Consider the following 17,622-nt stretch of genomic DNA (forward strand, 5'->3'; position numbering starts at 1 on the left):
CCAGAAGAAGGAGATGTCTGCCATTGCTGCTGGCTCGCTGTCCGACAGGCAGCAGGAGGACGACGACGTCCCAATGGAGGACGCGGTCGCCGCCGCCGAGTCGGCGCCACCATCCTCCTCCTCCGCGCCATCCTCACCGGTGTACTGCACCATGACCATCGGCGAGGCCCGTGCCCATTACGTGGACATGTTGTGGGAGGAGCGGTTCTGGCACTACTAGGAAAAGGGCTATAGATAGGATTGACACTAATGGCGCACCAGAGAAGTAGTGCGCCACTACTATATACTAATGGCGCACCAGTTGGTGATGTGCCATTAGTGTGGAAGACACTAATGGCGCACCAGAAAATAGGTGCGCCACTAGTGATAATTTTTTTTCATTTTTACAAACATACTAATGGCGCATCCTACCGAAGTGTGCCATTACTAGTTCTAACTAGTACTGGCGCACCACCACACAGGGAGTGCGCCAGTACTGAATTTTTTTAATTCTTTTTTTGCAAAACTACTAATGGCGCACCGCCTCACAGTGCGTCATTACTAGTTTAAACTACTAATGGCGCATCCTGTAAAAGTGCGCCATTAGTATATATATATATATTTTACTTTTCTGCAAAATTACTAATGGCGCACCACCTGCAGGTGCGCCATTAGTAACCAGGGTTACTAATGGCGCATTTGCAGGTGGTGCGCCATTAGTAACCTGGTACCCCAACAAGATATTTTGGACAGCCACACCTACCCACTCACTTTCCCCACTTCATTCCCTCCACCTCCTTCTCCAAGCTTTCGGCTGCCTCCTCCTCCTCACCTCATTTTCACCATAGATTCATCAAAATTAAGTGGTGAAATTACCTTTTTTTGATAGGTAAGTAAGGGGAAAGCTATCTTCATGATGTAGATCTACTTTTTTCTCCCTAGCTCGCTCCAACAACGTGCACATGCACTTTTTGTGGCCTAGCTAGATCTATGTATGTTTGTGGTGTTGCATGTGTTTGTGGTGTTGCATATATGTTTGTGTTTGTAGGTACCGGTATTTGAAATGCGATAGTTGCCAATATTTTGCCGGAATGTTGATTCATTTCCGTTTCGGCGAGAATTTTGGCACTATGCATTCTTTTTGGTCCTTTTTAGGGAAGGTCATGCCAATTTTTTCTTGTTTCTAAAATATCGTTTTGCTCTACCCCGCAGGCGACCATGGTCCGCACGATGACCGAAGGCATCGTGAATAGGTTTTTGAGCTCCGCGAAGGTCGAGATGCTTCAAAAGAACGAGACGGAGATAAGATGTCCGTGTCGAAGATGCAAGCTGAAGAGCCTTATTGCGGACGAAGAGCCTTATTGCGGACCCGGATTCCGGGCAGGTGTGGGACCACCTGCTCTTGCGTGGTTTCATGGATGGCTATCGGTGGCAAGGTGATGAAGATGACTATGAAGTCGTCCATGGGGGCCGGGCAAGAAATGAGGAAGGTCAACAAGACAAGTACCACCGCAGCGAGGGCGGGTGATAAGACGAAGAATCTCCAGGACATGATCACGACGGTGATGCTGTACACAGTCATCATGTAGAAGATGTCGTACATGATGATGAGGAAGATCAAGACGAAGGGCATGATCATGAAGATGAAGATGCCGAAGCAGACAACGATGGAGGCTAGGTGCAGGACCCTCATATTCAAGAGCTGCTTCTCAAGGAGACGGATAACGCAAGAGTTGCCGCCCGAGAGAAAGCCAAGCTAGATCAACTGGAGATAGACGCGGTTACTCCATTGTATGAAGGATGCAAGCCCGAGGATACCCGCCTGAAAGTAACGCTCATGGCTCTGGAGATGAAGGTAAAACACAAAATGACCGACGCATGCTTCGACAAGAACATGTCATTCTGGCACGAACGTCTTCCCAAGGGGAACAAGTGCCCGACCAGTTTCGAGGAGGCAAAGAAAATCATGTGTTCTCTGGATTTACCGCACGTGAAATACCATGTGTGCATGAAAAATTGCATCATTTATCGGGACGAGCACGCGGAGTCTACCATATGTCCGGTGTGCGGCGTCACTCGATACAAGAAGAGGAAGAAAGCTCCTCGAAAATCGGTGTGGTACTTTCCGATCACTCCTCGTCTGCAGCGGTATTTCGCGGACCCTAAGGTAGCAAAGCTCCTGCGTTGGCACGCAGATAGGGAGGAGAAGAAGCGGGAAGATGACGGAAATGATTCGGAGATAAATAAAAAAGACAAGATGCTGAGTCACCCTAAGGATGCGAGCCAGTGGCAAGCGTTGAACTTCGAATACCCAGAATTTGGGAAGGATCCAAGGAACATCGTGCTGGGCGCAAGCACCGATGGAGTCAATCCGTTTAGCAGCCAGAGAAGCACACATAGCACCTGGCCTGTGTTTGTGTGGATGTACAACCTTCCCCCCTGGTTGTGCATGAAGAGGAAGTACATTCACATGAGTAAGCTAATTGAAGGGCCGAAACAACCAGGGAACGGCATCAATCTGTATCTGGGGCTGCTGAAAGAGGAGCTAGACACGCTATCGAAAACGCCAGCCAATACGTGGGACACCGCAGAGAAAGAATATTTCCCTATGAGAGCCGCACTGCTCACGACGGTGCATGACTATCTCGGTTACGGATATCTCGCGGGGCAGGTAGTCCACGGATTTTCTGGATGCGTAAGGTGCATGGATGACACAATGTATCGCCAGCTAGATAGAGATCCCGGGTCTTTGAAAACCGTGTTCATGGGACATCGAAGGTGGCTTCGCGACGATGACCCGTGGAGGAAACGCAAGGATCTGTTCGATGGTGAAACCGAACCCCGAAAACGCCCGCGTACAAGGAGCGGCGAGGAAATAGACGAGCTGTTGAAAAATTGGAAAAATTGCCCACTGCCGGGAAAGAAGCAAAAGGCGCCAGAGCCGGGAAAGAAGCGAAAGGCGCCAGAGCCGCTGCTGAAGGTATGGAAAACGAGGTCTATTTTCTGGGACTTGCCGTACTGGAAGATCCACCGTGTGCCTCACAGCCTTGATGCCATGCATATCATGAAGAACGTGTGCGAGAGTCTGCTTGGTACCCTGCTCAACATGCCAGAGAGGACCAAAGATGGGCCGAAAGCAAGGGCAAACTTGAAATCAATGGGCATCAGGCAGGAGCTTCACGCTAATGATGATGATGATGATGATGATGATGAGGCGAAGCAGGACACAAAAACTCGTCGCAAAGGAAAAAAGGCCAAGAAGATCGGAAGTGACTACCCTCCCGCGTGCTTCACTCTAAGTCAAGAGGAGATCGAGCAGTTTTTCACCTGCCTCGTAGGAGTAAAACTTCCTTACGGTTACGCGGGGAAGATAAGCAGATACTTAGACCCAGCGAAGCAGAAGTTCAGCGGGATGAAGTCTCACGACTGTCACGTGCTGATGACGCAGATACTTCCAGTTGCAATCCGTGGGATCATGGACGCGCACGTCCGTGAAACGTTATTTGGCCTATGCAACTTTTTCGACGTCATCTCTCGGAAGTCGATTGGCGTGAGGCAACTCAGAAGGCTACAGGAAGAGATCGTGGTGATACTATGTGAGCTTGAGATGTACTTCCCGCCCGCATTCTTCGACGTTATGGTGCATCTGCTGGTCCATATCGTGGAGGATATCATCCAAGTCGGGCCGACGTTCCTGCACAGCATGATGCCGTTCGAAAGGATGAATGGTGTCATCAAAGGATACGTTCGCAACATGTCACGTCCAGAGGGAAGTATAGCCAGGGGCTTTCTGACCGAAGAGTGCATCTCCTACTGCACGAATTATCTAGGCATCGAGAACCCCGTTGGCCTGCCCGTCAACAGGCACCTCGGTAGGCTTGCTGGATGGGGTCACCGTGAGGGTCGCCGCGAAATGCATGTCGACTTCGAGGGTCGACTCGCCGACTTTGAAAGAGCAAACCTAGTCGCGCTACAACACATAGACGTGGTCGATCCTTGGGTGGTAGAGCACAAAACCTTTATTGAGAAGACGTACAATGACCGAGGCCAACAGAGGACGGACGGAGATATAATCAAAGAGCACAACTCATGTTTCACGCGTTGGTTCAAGCAGAAGCTTCTGTCGTACCCTTTACATGAGGATTCTTCCGCGGAAGAACAACTCATATTCGCCTTGTCACAGGGCGCCGAGCACAACCTGATGAACTATGAGGCGTACGATATCAACGGCTACACATTCTACACCGAGAACAAGGACATGAAGAGCGATGGTTATCAGAACTCCGGGGTAACGATGGAATCCTACACCGGTAACGACAAGGACAGATACTACGGAAGGATCGATGAGATCTGGGAGCTGAGCTACGCTGGAGAGAAGGTCCTGATGTTCCGTGTCAGATGGGCCAAGAGCGTCCTAAAAGAAGACCGGTATTTCACCACCATGGTTATACCCGAAGCCAAATCCAAGACCGCGGGCGCAAACGTCACCGTGAAAAATGAGCCATGGGTACTGGCTTCCCAAGTGGACCAATGCTTCTTCATTACCGACCCGTCAAAGCCCAGTCGTGTTGTCGTGAGGAGAGGCAAAAGGAAGATCATCGGAATGGATGGAGTAGCCAATGAGCAAGACTTCGACAAGTACGGCGACCCGAAGATCGAACATGACGACGACGATGAAGTAGCAGCACACATCACAAGAAGAAGCAGGACCACCCAACCTAAAGGTCGTCCGTTCCACAGAAGAACTCCATTTGCGAAAAAGAAGGGCAAGAAGATTGTGACCAGATAGCTAGCTAAAATCGATTGTATTTAAATCGTAGTCTTCATTTCTCGATTGTATTTCATGGGCACTTTTTGATATCATGAATATTTTTAAATTTCACGGGCACTTTTTGAATTCATGAGGACACTCGATCTCGATCCCCCTCCACCGCCGCCGACGAGCACCCGGCCCCCCGCACCCTCCCCCGCTCCACCGCCACCGCCGATGATATTTTCAAGTAACCAATTTGAACATATTTTTAAAAAAATTATTACTGTTTTTATAAAAAAATATTACTGTTATGATTTAAACAAGTTTGAACATATTTAAACACAAATAAATATCAAACAGCATTTAAAATGGAAAAAAAATATTGCAGAGCCTGGGAATCGAACCCAAGACCTCCTGGTGTGTGTGCTGCATGCTAACCAGTTGGGCTAGTGGGCGGGTTGTGATGTGGATTGGGTTAGGTGCGATATAACCTGTGCTCGAACTGTAATAAAAAAACATTCTAATGGCGCACCGCTGCGGGGTGCGCCATTGCTATCTAAAAAAAGATTTCTAATGGCGCACCGAGGTGTGGTGCGCCATTAGTAAGCTTCCACCTAGCTATCCTCCCCCTCCCTCGCCAGATCCCCTTCGACCCTCTCTCCCTCGCCACCAGATCCACCCGCACGCTGCCCCGACCCACGACGCCGCCGCCCCGACCCTCACCGGACTCCACCCCCGCCGCCCCCGCGCCCCCGCCCCCGCCCCCCCGCGCCCCCATCCTCGCCGCCCCGACCCTCGCCGGACTCCTCCTCACCGTCGGCGCCGAGCGGCCACGCAGCACCGTACTGTTGGGTTTCGTAGTAATTTCAAAAATTTTCCTACGCACACGCAAGATCATGTGATGCATAGCAACGAGAGGGGAAAGTGCTGTCTACGTACCCACGCAGACCGACTGCGGAAGCGTTGACACAACATAGAGGAAGTAGTCGTACGTCTTCACGATCCAACCGATCAAGCACCGAAACTACGGCACCTCCGAGTTCGAGCACACGTTCAGCTCGATGACGATCCCCGGACTCCGATCCAGCAAAGTGTCGGGTAAGAGTTCTGTCAGCACGACGGCGTGGTGACGTTCTTGATGTACTACAGCAGCAGGGCTTCGCCTAAACTCCGCTACAGTATTATCGAGGACTATGGTGGCTGGGGGCACCGCACACGGCTAAGGAATAGATCACGTGGATCAACTTGTGTGTTTCTGGGGTGCCACTGCCTCAGTATATAAAGGACCAAAGGGGGCAGGCTGGCCGGCCACATAGGGCGCACGCCAGGAGAGTCCTACTCCCTCTGGGAGTAGGATTCCCCCCCCCCCAATCCTAGTTGGAATAGGACTCCTTGAGGGGGGAAAGAGAGAGAGAGGGGGCCGGCCACCTCTCCTAGTCCTAATAGGACTAGGGGAAGGGGGAGGCGCACAGCCACCTTGGGCTGCCCCTTTTTCGTTTCCACTAAAGCCCACTAAGGCCCATATAGCTCCCGGGGGTTTCCGGTAACCTCCCGGTACTCCGGTAAAATCCCGATTTCACCCGGAACACTTTCGATGTCCAAATATAGGCTTCCAATATATCAATCTTTATGTCTCAACCATTTCGAGACTCCTCGTCATGTCCGTGATCACATCCGGGACTCCGAACAACCTTCGGTACATCAAAATGCATAAACTCATAATATAACTGTCATCGTAACCTTAAGCGTGCGAACCCTACGGGTTCGAGAACAATGTAGACATGACCGAGACACGTCTCCGGTCAATAACCAATTGCGGGACCTAGATGCCCATATTGGCTCCTACATATTCTACGAAGATCTTTATCGGTCAGACCGCATAACAACATACGTTGTTCCCTTTGTCATCGGTATGTTACTTGCCCGAGATTCGATCGTCGGTATCCAATACCTAGTTCAATCTCGTTACCGGCAAGTCTCTTTACTCGTTCTGTAATACATCATCCCGCAACTAACTCATTAGTTGCAATGCTTGCAAGGCTTATGTGATGTGCATTACCGAGAGGGCCCAGAGATACCTCTCCGACAATCGGAGTGACAAATCCTAATCTCGAAATACGCCAACCCAACATCTACCTTTGGAGACACCTGTAATGCTCCTTTATAATCACCCAGTTACGTTGTGACGTTTGGTAGCACCCAAAGTGTTCCTCCGGCAAACAGGAGTTGCATAATCTCATAGTTATAGGAACATGTATAAGTCATGAAGAAAGCAATAGCAACATACTAAACGATCGGGTGCTAAGCTAATGAAATGGGTCATGTCAATCAGATCATTCACTTAATGATGTGATCCCGTTAATCAAATAACAACTCATTGTTCATGGTTAGGAAACATAACCATCTTTGATTAACGAGCTAGTCAAGTAGAGGCATACTAGTGACACTCTGTTTGTCTATATATTCACACATGTATTATGTTTCCGGTTAATACAATTCTAGCATGAACAATAAACATTTATCATGATATAAGGAAATAAATAATAACTTTATTATTGCCTCTAGGGCATATTTCCTTCAGTCTCCCACTTGCACTAGAGTTAATAATCTAGTTCACATCGCCATGTGATTTAACAGCAATAGTTCACATCACCATGTGATTAACACCCATAGTTCACATCGATATGTGATAAACACCCAAAGGGCTTACTAGAGTCAATAATCTAGTTCACATCGCTATGTGATTAACATCCAAAGAGTACTAAGGTGTGATCATGTTTTGCTTGTGAGATAATTTTAGTCAACGGGTCTGTCACATTTAGATCCGTAAGTATTTTGCGAATTTCTATGTCAACAATGCTCTGCACGGAGCTATTCTAGCTTATTGCTCCCACTTTCAATATGTATCTAGATCGAGACTTAGAGTCATCCAGATCTGTGTCAAAACTTGCATTGACGTAACTTTTTACGACGAACCTTTTTGTCACCTCCATAATTGAGAAATATTTCCTTATTCCACTAAGGATAATTTTGACCGCTGTCCAGTGATCTACTCTTAGATCACTATTGTACTCCCTTGCTTAACACAGTGTAGGGTATACAATAGATCTGGTACACAGCATGTCATACTTTATAGAACCTATGGCTAGGCATAGGGAATGACTTTCATTCTCTTTCTGTCTTCTGCCGTGGTCGGGCTTTGAGTCTTACTCAACTTCACACCTTGTAACACAGGCAAGAAACTTTTTCTTTGACTATTCCATTTTGAACTACTTCAAAATCTTGTCAAGGTATGTACTCATTGAAAAAACTTATCAAGTGTCTTGATCTATCTCTATAGATCTTGATATTCAATATGTAAGCAGCTTCACCGAGGTCTTTCTTTGAAAAACTCCTTTCAAACACTCCTTTATGCTTTGCAGAATAATTCTACATTATTTCCGATCAACAATATGTCATTCACATATACTTATCAGAAATGTTGTAGTGCTCCCACTCACTTTCTTGTAAATACAGGCTTCACCGCAAGTCTGTGTAAAACTATATGTTTTGATCAACTTATCAAAGCATATATTCCAACTCCGAGAGGCTTGCACCAGTCCATAAAATGGATCGCTGGAGCTTGCACACTTTGTTAGCTCCCTTTGGATCGACAAAACCTTCCGGTTGTATCATATACAACTCTTCTTTAATAAATCTATCAAGGAATGCAGTTTTGTTTATCCATTTGCCAGATTTCATAAAATGCGGCAATTTCTAACATGATTCGGACAGACTTAAGCATAGATACGAGTGAGAAAACCTCATCGTAGTCAACACCTTGAACTTTGTCGAAAACCTTTTGCGACAATTCTAGCTTTGTAGATAGTAACACTACTATCAGCGTCCGTCTTCCTCTTGAAGATCCATTTATTTTCTATGGCTTGCCGATCATCGGGAAAATCCATCAAAGTCCATACTTTGTTCTCATACATGGATCATATCTCAGATTTCATGGCCTCAAACCATTTCGCGGAATCTGGGCTCATCATCGCTTCCTCATAGTTCGCAAGTTCGTCATGGTCTAGTAACATGACTTCCAGAATAGGATTACCGTACCACTCTGGTGTGGATCTCACTCTGGTTTACCTACGAGATTTGGTAGTAACTTGATCTGAAGTTACATGATCATCATCATTAGCTTCCTCACTAATTGGTATAGGTGTCGCAGGAACAGTTTTCTGTGATGTACTACTTTCCAATAAGGGAGCAGGTACAGTTACCTCGTCAAGTTCTACTTTCCTCCCACTCACTTCTTTCGAGAGAAACTCCTTCTCTAGAAAGACTCCGAATTTAGCAACAAAAGTCTTACCTTCGGATCTGTGATAGAAGGTGTATCCAATAGTTTCCTTTGGATATCCTATGAAGATTTACTTCTCCGATTTGGGTTCGAGCTTATCATGTTGAAACTTTTTCACATAAGCATCGCAGTCCCAAACTTTAAGAAACGACAACTTTGGTTTCTTGCCAAACCACAATTCAGATTGTGTCGTCTCAACGGACTTAGATGGTGCCCTTTTAAACGTGAATGCAGCTGTCTTTAATGCATAACCCCAAAACGATAGTGGTAGATCGGTAAGAGACATCATAGATCGCACCATATCTAATAAAGTACGGTTATGATGTTTGGACACACCATTATGCTGTGGTGTTCCAGGTGGCGTGAGTAGTGAAACTATTTCACATTGTTTTAACTCAAGACCAAACTCGTAACTCAAATATTTGTCTCCGCGATCAGACCGTAGAAACTTTATTTTCTTGTCACGATGATTTTCCACTTCACTCTGAAATTCTTTGAACTTTTCAAAATGTTTCAGACTTATGTTTCATCAAGTAGATATACCCATATCTGCTCAAATCATCTATGAAGTTCAGAAAATAACGATACTTGCTGTGAGCCTTAACACTCATCGGACCGCATACATCAGTATGTATTATTTCCAATAAGTCAGTTGCTCGCTCCGGAGAACGGAGTCTTAGTCATCTTGCCCATGAGGCATGGTTCGCAAGCATCAAGTGATTCATAATCAAGTGATTCCAAAATTCCATCAGCATGGAGTTTCTTCATGCGCTTTACACCAATATGACCTAAACGGCAGTGCCACAAATAAGTTGCACTATCATTATTAACTTTGCATCTTTTGGTTTCAATATTATGATTATGTGTATCACTACGATTGAGATCCAACGAACTATTTTCATTGGGTGTGTAACCATATAAGGTTTTATTCATGTAAACAGAACAACAATTTATTCTCTTAAATGAATAACCGTATTACAATAAACATGATCAAATCATATTCATGCTTAACGCAAACACCAAATAACACTTATTCAGGTTCAACACTAATCCCGAAAGTATAGGGAGTGTGCGATGATGATCATATCAATCTTGGAACCACTTCCAACACACATCGTCACTTTACCCTTAACTAGTCTCTGTTTATTCTGCAACTCCCGTTTCGAGTTACTAATCTTAGCAACTGAACTAGTATCAAATACTGAGGGGTTGCTATAAACACTAGTAAAGTACGCATCAATAACATGTATATCAAATATACTGATGTTCACTTTGCCATCCTTCTTATCTGCCAATCACTTGGGGTAGTTCCGCTTCCAGTGACCAGTCCCTTTGCAGTAGAAACACTTAGTCTCAGGCTTAGGACCAGACTCGGGCTTCTTCACTTGAGCAGCAACTTGCTTGCTATTCTTCTTGAAGTTCCCCTTCTTCCCTCTGCCCTTTTCTTGAAACTAGTGCTCTTTTCTACCATCAACACTTGATGTTTTTCTCGATTTCTACATTCGTCAATTTCCGCATTATGAAGAGCTTGGGAATCGTTTCCGTTATCCCTTGCATATCATAGTTCATCACGAAGTTCTACTAACTTGGTGATGGTGACTAGAGAATTCTGTCAATCACTATCTTATCTGGAAGATTAACTCCCACTTGATTCAAGCGATTGTAGTACTCAGACAATCTGAGCACATGCTCACTAGTTGAGCGATTCTCCTCCATCTTTTAGCTATAGAACTTGTTGGAGACTTCATATCTCTCAACTCGGGTATTTGCTTGAAATATTAACTTCAACTCCTGGAACATCTCATATGCTCCATGACGTTCAAAACGTCTTTGAAGTCCCGATTCTAAGCCATTAAGCATGGTGCACTAAACTATCAAGTAGTCATCATATTGAGCTAGCTAAACGTTCATAACGTCTGCATCTGCTCCTGCAATAGGTCCGTCACCTAGCGGTGCATCAAGGACATAATTCTTCTGTGCAGCAATGAGGATAAACCTTAGATCACGGATCCAATCCGCATCATTGCTACTAACATCTTTCAACACAATTTTCTCTAGGAACATATCAAAATAAACACAGGGAAGCAACAACGCGAGCTATTGATCTACAACATAATTTGCAAAGTACTACCAGGACTAAGTTCATGATAAATTTAAGTTCGATTAATCATATTACTTAAGAACTCCTACTTAGATAGACATCCCTCTAATCCTCTAAGTGATTACGTGATCCAAATCAACTAAACCATGTCCGATCATCACGTGAGATGGAGTAGTTTTCAATGGTGAACATCGTTATGTTGATCATATCTACTATATGATTCACGCTCGCCCTTTCGGTCTCCGTGTTCCGAGGCCATATCTGTATATGCTTGGCTCATCAAGTATAACTTGAGTATTCCGCGTGTGCAACTGTTTTGCACCCGTTGTATTTGAACGTAGAACCTATCACACCCGATCATCACGTGGTGTCTCAGCACGAAGAACTTTCGCAACGGTGCATACTCAGGGAGAACACTTCTTGATAATTTAGTGAGAGATCATCTTATAATGCTACCGTCAATCAAAGCAAGATAAGATGCATAAAAGATAAACATCACATGCAATCAATATAAGTGATATGATATGGCCATCATCATCTTGTGCCTGTGATCTCCATCTCCGAAGCACCGTCATGATCACCATCGTCACCGGTGCGACACCTTGATCTCCATCGTAGCATCGTTGTCGTCTCGCCAATCTCATGCTTCCACGACTATCGCTACCGCTTAGTGATAAAGTAAAGCATTACATCGTGATTGCATTGCATACAATAAAGCGACAACCATATGGCTCCTGCCAGTTGCCGATAACTCGGTTACGAAACATGATCATCTCATACAATAAAATTCAGCATCATGTCTTGACCATATCACATCACAACATGCCCTGCAAAAACAAGTTAGACGTCCTCTACTTTGTTGTTGCAAGTTTTACGTGGCTGCTACGGGCTTAAGCAAGAACCAATCTCACCTATGCATCAAAACCACAACGATAGTTTGTCAAATAGACTCCGTTTTAACCTTCGCAAGGACCGGGCGTAGCCATACTTGGTTCAACTAAAGTTGGAGAGACAGTCGCCCGCAAGCCACCTATGTGCAAAGCACGTCGGGGGAACCGGTCTCGCGTAAGCATACGCGTAATGTTGGTCCAGGTCGTCTCGTCCAACAATGCCGCCGAACCAAAGTATGACATGCTGGTAGGCAGTATGACTTATATCGCCCACAACTCACTTGTGTTCTACTCGTGCATATAAAATCAACATAAATAACCTAGGCTCGAATGCCACTGTTGGATTTCGTAGTAATTTCAAAAAATTTCCTACGCACACGCAAGATCATGTGATGCATAGCAACGAGAGGGGAGAGTGCTGTCTACGTACCCACGCAGACCGACTGCGGAAGCGTTGACACAACATAGAGGAAGTAGTCGTACGTCTTCACGATCCAACCGATCAAGCACCGAAACTACGGCACCTCCGAGTTCGAGCACACGTTCAGCTCGATGACGATCCCCGGACTCCGATCCAGCAAAGTGTCAGGGAAGAGTTCTGTCAGCACGACGGCATGGTGACGATCTTGATGTACTACATCAGCAGGGCTTCGCCTAAACTCCGCTACAGTATTATCGAGGACTATGGTGGCTGGGGGCACCGCACACGGCTAAGGAATAGATCACGTGGATCAAATTGTGTGTTTCTGGGGTGCCTCTGCCTCAGTATATAAAGGACCAAAGGGGGGAGGCTGGCCGGCCACATAGGGCGCGCGCCAGGAGAGTCCTACTCCCTCTGGGAGTAGGATTCCCCCCCCCCCCAATCCTAGTTGGAATAGGACTCCTTGAGGGGGGAAAGAGAGAGAGGGGGCCGACCACCTCTCCTAGTCCTAATAGGACTAGGGGAAGGGGGGAGGCGCACAGCCACCTTGTGCTGCCCCTTTTTCCTTTCCACTAAAGCCCACTAAGGCCCATATAGCTCCCGGGGGTTTTCGGTAACCTCCCGGTACTCCGGTAAAATCCCGATTTCACCCGGAACACTTCCGATGTCCAAATATAGGCTTCCAATATATCAATCTTTATGTCTCGACCATTTCGAGACTCCTCGTCATGTCCGTGATCACATCCGGGACTCCGAACAACCTTCGGTACATCAAAATGCATAAACTCATAATATAACTGTCATCGTAACCTTAAGCGTGCGGACCCTACGGGTTCGAGAACAATGTAGACATGCCCGAGACACGTCTCCGGTCAATAACCAATAGAGGGACCTGGATGCCCATATTGGCTCCTACATATTCTACGAAGATCTTTATCGGTCAGACCGCATAACAACATACGTTGTTCCCTTTGTCATCGGTATGTTACTTGCCCGAGATTCGATCGTCGGTATCCAATACCTAGTTCAATCTCGTTACCGGCAAGTCTCTTTACTCGTTCTGTAATACATCATCCCGCAACTAACTCATTAGTTGCCATGCTTGCAAGGCTTATGTGATGTGCATTATCGAGAGGGCCCAGAGATACCTCTGCGACAATCGGAGTGACAAATCCTAATCTCGAAATACGCCAACCCAACATCTACCTTTGGAGACACCTGTAATGCTCCTTTATAATCACCCAGTTACGTTGTGACATTTGATAGCACTCAAAGTGTTCCTCCGGCAAACGGGAGTTGCATAATCTCATAGTTATAGGAACATGTATAAGTCATGAAGAAAGCAATAGCAACATACTAAACGATCGGGTGCTAAGCTAATGAAATGGGTCATGTCAATCAGATCATTCACTTAATGATGTGATCCCGTTGATCAAATAACAACTCATTGTTCATGGTTAGGAAACATAACCATCTTTGATTAACGAGCTAGTCAAGTAGAGGCATACTAGTGACACTCTGTTTGTCTATGTATTCACACATGTATTATGTTTCCGGTTAATACAATTCTAGCATGAATAATAAACATTTATCATGATATAAGGAAATAAATAATAACTTTATTATTGCCTCTAGGGCATATTTCCTTCACGTACGCCCCCCGACCCTCCTCCTCCCCTGGCCCCTCCTCCTCCTCCCCTTGCCCCCGCGTGCGCAGCTGACAGCCCCTTCTCTGTCTCGCAGGGCTAGGGCTCCGGCGCCTCTACGACACCGACGCCTCCACCGTCTACGGCGTCTGCGCCTTCTTCCACCTCCGGCCACCGCGGCCTCACCGTCTGTGGAGGTATCTGCTCCTAAGATCTCTACGTCCCGCTCCCCTTGGCCCTCCCGGTTCTTCTCCACTAAGGTGCATTTTTCCATGCCCCTGTCTCCGCCGTTCCAGGGCTTAATAGATCTCCTATGATATATGACTTGTTTATGAAGATTTTGATGTGTTATGCCTTGTTCTTGTCTATACATTTGCGCCCTTCCAGGGCTTAACTTGCTTATGAATACATCTCCCATTGATTTTGATGTAGTTTTAGAGTGGCTAGTATGTATGTAGTGGAGCTAGCAGTAGCAGCTGCTTCTACGGCACCTTCTTTGCTGTTCAGCTGTGTCAAACAAAATTCCAATGGCCAACTCATATGCCCTGCAATTTGCTCATGATTATTATTTATCTCACATCACCTTCTCCTCTTTGCTTGCCATGCACTCCCAGCTCCGTCATCGCGACCACGTAATAGTCTGCGGGTGATACAACATGCTTAAATTCAGTAATTAATCAGTATATATATATATACCATAAGAGAAGTCTCAAAGATTGGGACTATCTTGCCTTATGTTTCAAACTTTGAACTATATACATGACTTCTATTTTATTTTTGAAATTCACAGAGTTAGGACTATCGTGTGGATGATGCTAAACAGAGATAGGAGTAGTAGTGGTGGCCATCTAGTTGGACTACTACTGCTAGGACTTGCTCCAGATTTTAGGATTTCTTTTCTTTTAGGATTTATTTTCTTCTAGGACTAGGTTTTTATTATTTTTCTGTTGTGATTGTTTTTTGAGCTCTTTTTTTTCATTTCCTACTATCCTTATCCTAATTATCTTAAATTGTTATGATGTGTGTAACAGGATTAGATCTTGGATTTGCTAGTGGACTTTGGGAGTTTCTTAGCTAGCTTGGTGACTCCATATTTTTCACTATTTCAGCAAGTCTTTTGTAAGCATTAAACTTTCAGCACTACATTTCTATCTTATGTGTACATCTGTTTGCTTCCAATTGCTATATATGTATTGTTGTTACTAAAAATGATGCAGCTCCTGTCAATTGCTATACATATATATGTGTATGATGATCCTCCTTTCCTGCAGTAGTATAACTAGGATATAAAGCACATTGAACTAACAATCTTGTATGGTGCCTAAACTACAATGATTCAGGAACATCAGATGACATAGCATGTGGATATTGACATAGGATGAGTAGATTAATAAGTGAGCCAAAAGTGATGGACAAACCTCATGATAGGAATTCTCGAGGGTTGCAGTACATGGAATGCATTTGCAAATGCAGCCAAAACCTGATATATACCAATTTTTTTATAGAAATATGCTGAATTTTCTGCTCCGATTGTTGCTCAAAGAAATTTAGCAAAAAATGGGGTCCTGGGAGACGCCGCTGCTGCTTGAGGCCCTTGAGAGGCCCTTCGTGTCGTGATGATTTTGCAGGTACCCCGAGAGGCCCTTGAGTTTGCCGGAATGTCGATTAACTTCCGTTCCAGCAAATTCGGGTACTCCGTATGTCCTATTTTCAGCAAAGGTCATGCTGAAATTTTCCGTGAATTTTAGCATGACTTTGCTAAAAATCGGACATATGAGGTACTTGCTACTAATGCATGGGCCGGGGTATCTTAGTACTTAATTAAGTAGGATCAACTGCCCCTTTACTCTTGCTGCATTAAACCATAGGTGACAATAGAGCCAAGTGATTAGGCCCAACTTAGAAATTCTCCTCAGCATCGATAAACCCTAGATGATAAACCCAACATAGGTGGCAATAGAGCCAACTGATTAGTGCCAAGTGATTAGGCTCAACCTAGGGTGCCTCGGCATCGATAAACCCTAAATGATGAAAACTTAGCATTTAGGGTGCCTCGGCGTCGACAAACCCTAAATGATGAAACCTTGGCTTTTAGGGTGCCTCGGTGTCGATGAGAACCTAAATGATGTACGCTTAGGCTTTTAGGGTGCCTCGGCGTCGACAAACCCTACATGATAAAAGCTTAGCTTTTAGGATGCCTCGGTGTCGACAAACCCTAAATGATGAGACATGATCTTGTTCCTTGACAATAACCAACTTTTTGACCAAACTTTTTTCCTATTTAGAGCGAAACATGGCCCACAACGATGAGGCCGGCGGTTCAGGCGGCAACCAATTCTGGGAGCTATCCCAGGAGTTGGAGGAAGAACCTCACCGCTATGAGGATGCCGCGGAAGACACCAATGCTAACTACACAACCCCTAGTGGCGTCGGGGATGACACCACTGATGATGGCGCCGCGGATGCCACCACTGATGATGGCGGCGCACGCACAGATGGCAGCCAACCGAAGAGGCAACGGAAGGACCGGCGCCCGAACGTGCTCGGCACCATCAGGGAGGAATTTACTGAAGTGAACTCTCACGGGCATCCGACGGCGCCCAAACACGTAGTCAAGGGGTATTCGATTCAGCTCGGGTGCATTCTCCGGAGCACCGCCTCGATCAACACCGAGAACCTAAGGCATAAGGACCGAGGGAATTTGCGCAGCCTCCTCTTCACGAAGCTGCACGAACGATACAAGTTCCCCGCTGAGTTCGCAAACACACGCCTCTTGGGGAATAAAGTGAACGGTGCCGCCCTCACGACGATGAGCACGGCCCTGTCTGCTTGGAAAAGCACGGTGAAGGCAATGATTGACAAATGTGATAGTTATGAGAAGATCAAGACGAAATATCCTTTGATGAGCGAAGATGACTACAAGGAGTTCAAGATCAAGTGCGAGAGCCCCGCAACCTCCGAATCAAGTCAGTGGGGGAAAGAAATGCGGCAGTTGAACATAGGGGTCCACCAACTCGGTCCCGGCGGTTACAGAGTGGCGGAGCCTGTATGGGATAAGGAGGACGCGGAGCATGCCGAGCAAGGCCTACCGCCCCGCTTCGAGAAATATAGTGACAAGCGGACCAGGAACTTTCTCAGGGCCCGGTACAAGGAGGACCCGGTAACAAAGGAGCTTACCACGGATCCGAAGACCAAGGAGCTTGAGCTTGTTATGGTAAGGAATACACCCCCACGTAATTAGCTCCATATGGCTGCATTCTAATTAATCCCCAATATTTCTAAATGGTTCACGTTCCTTCCGCAGGACAAAGAAAGCAGTAGCGCGGGGTCGTCTCAGAGCTCCCCTTTCGACACCCCTTTGAATAGGGCATTGAACGTAATGAAAAACAGGGATAAGCTCAATAAGCCGACGTCAGCTGGTCGTGTGGCCGGCAAAGGCTTGTCCACAAAATGGTCGTCATACTATGGCGCTGGTGGGCGAAAGGAGAAAAAG

The sequence above is a fragment of the Triticum urartu genome, chromosome 2 (assembly GCF_003073215.2).
Source record: "Triticum urartu cultivar G1812 chromosome 2, Tu2.1, whole genome shotgun sequence".
Lineage (NCBI taxonomy): Eukaryota > Viridiplantae > Streptophyta > Magnoliopsida > Poales > Poaceae > Triticum > Triticum urartu.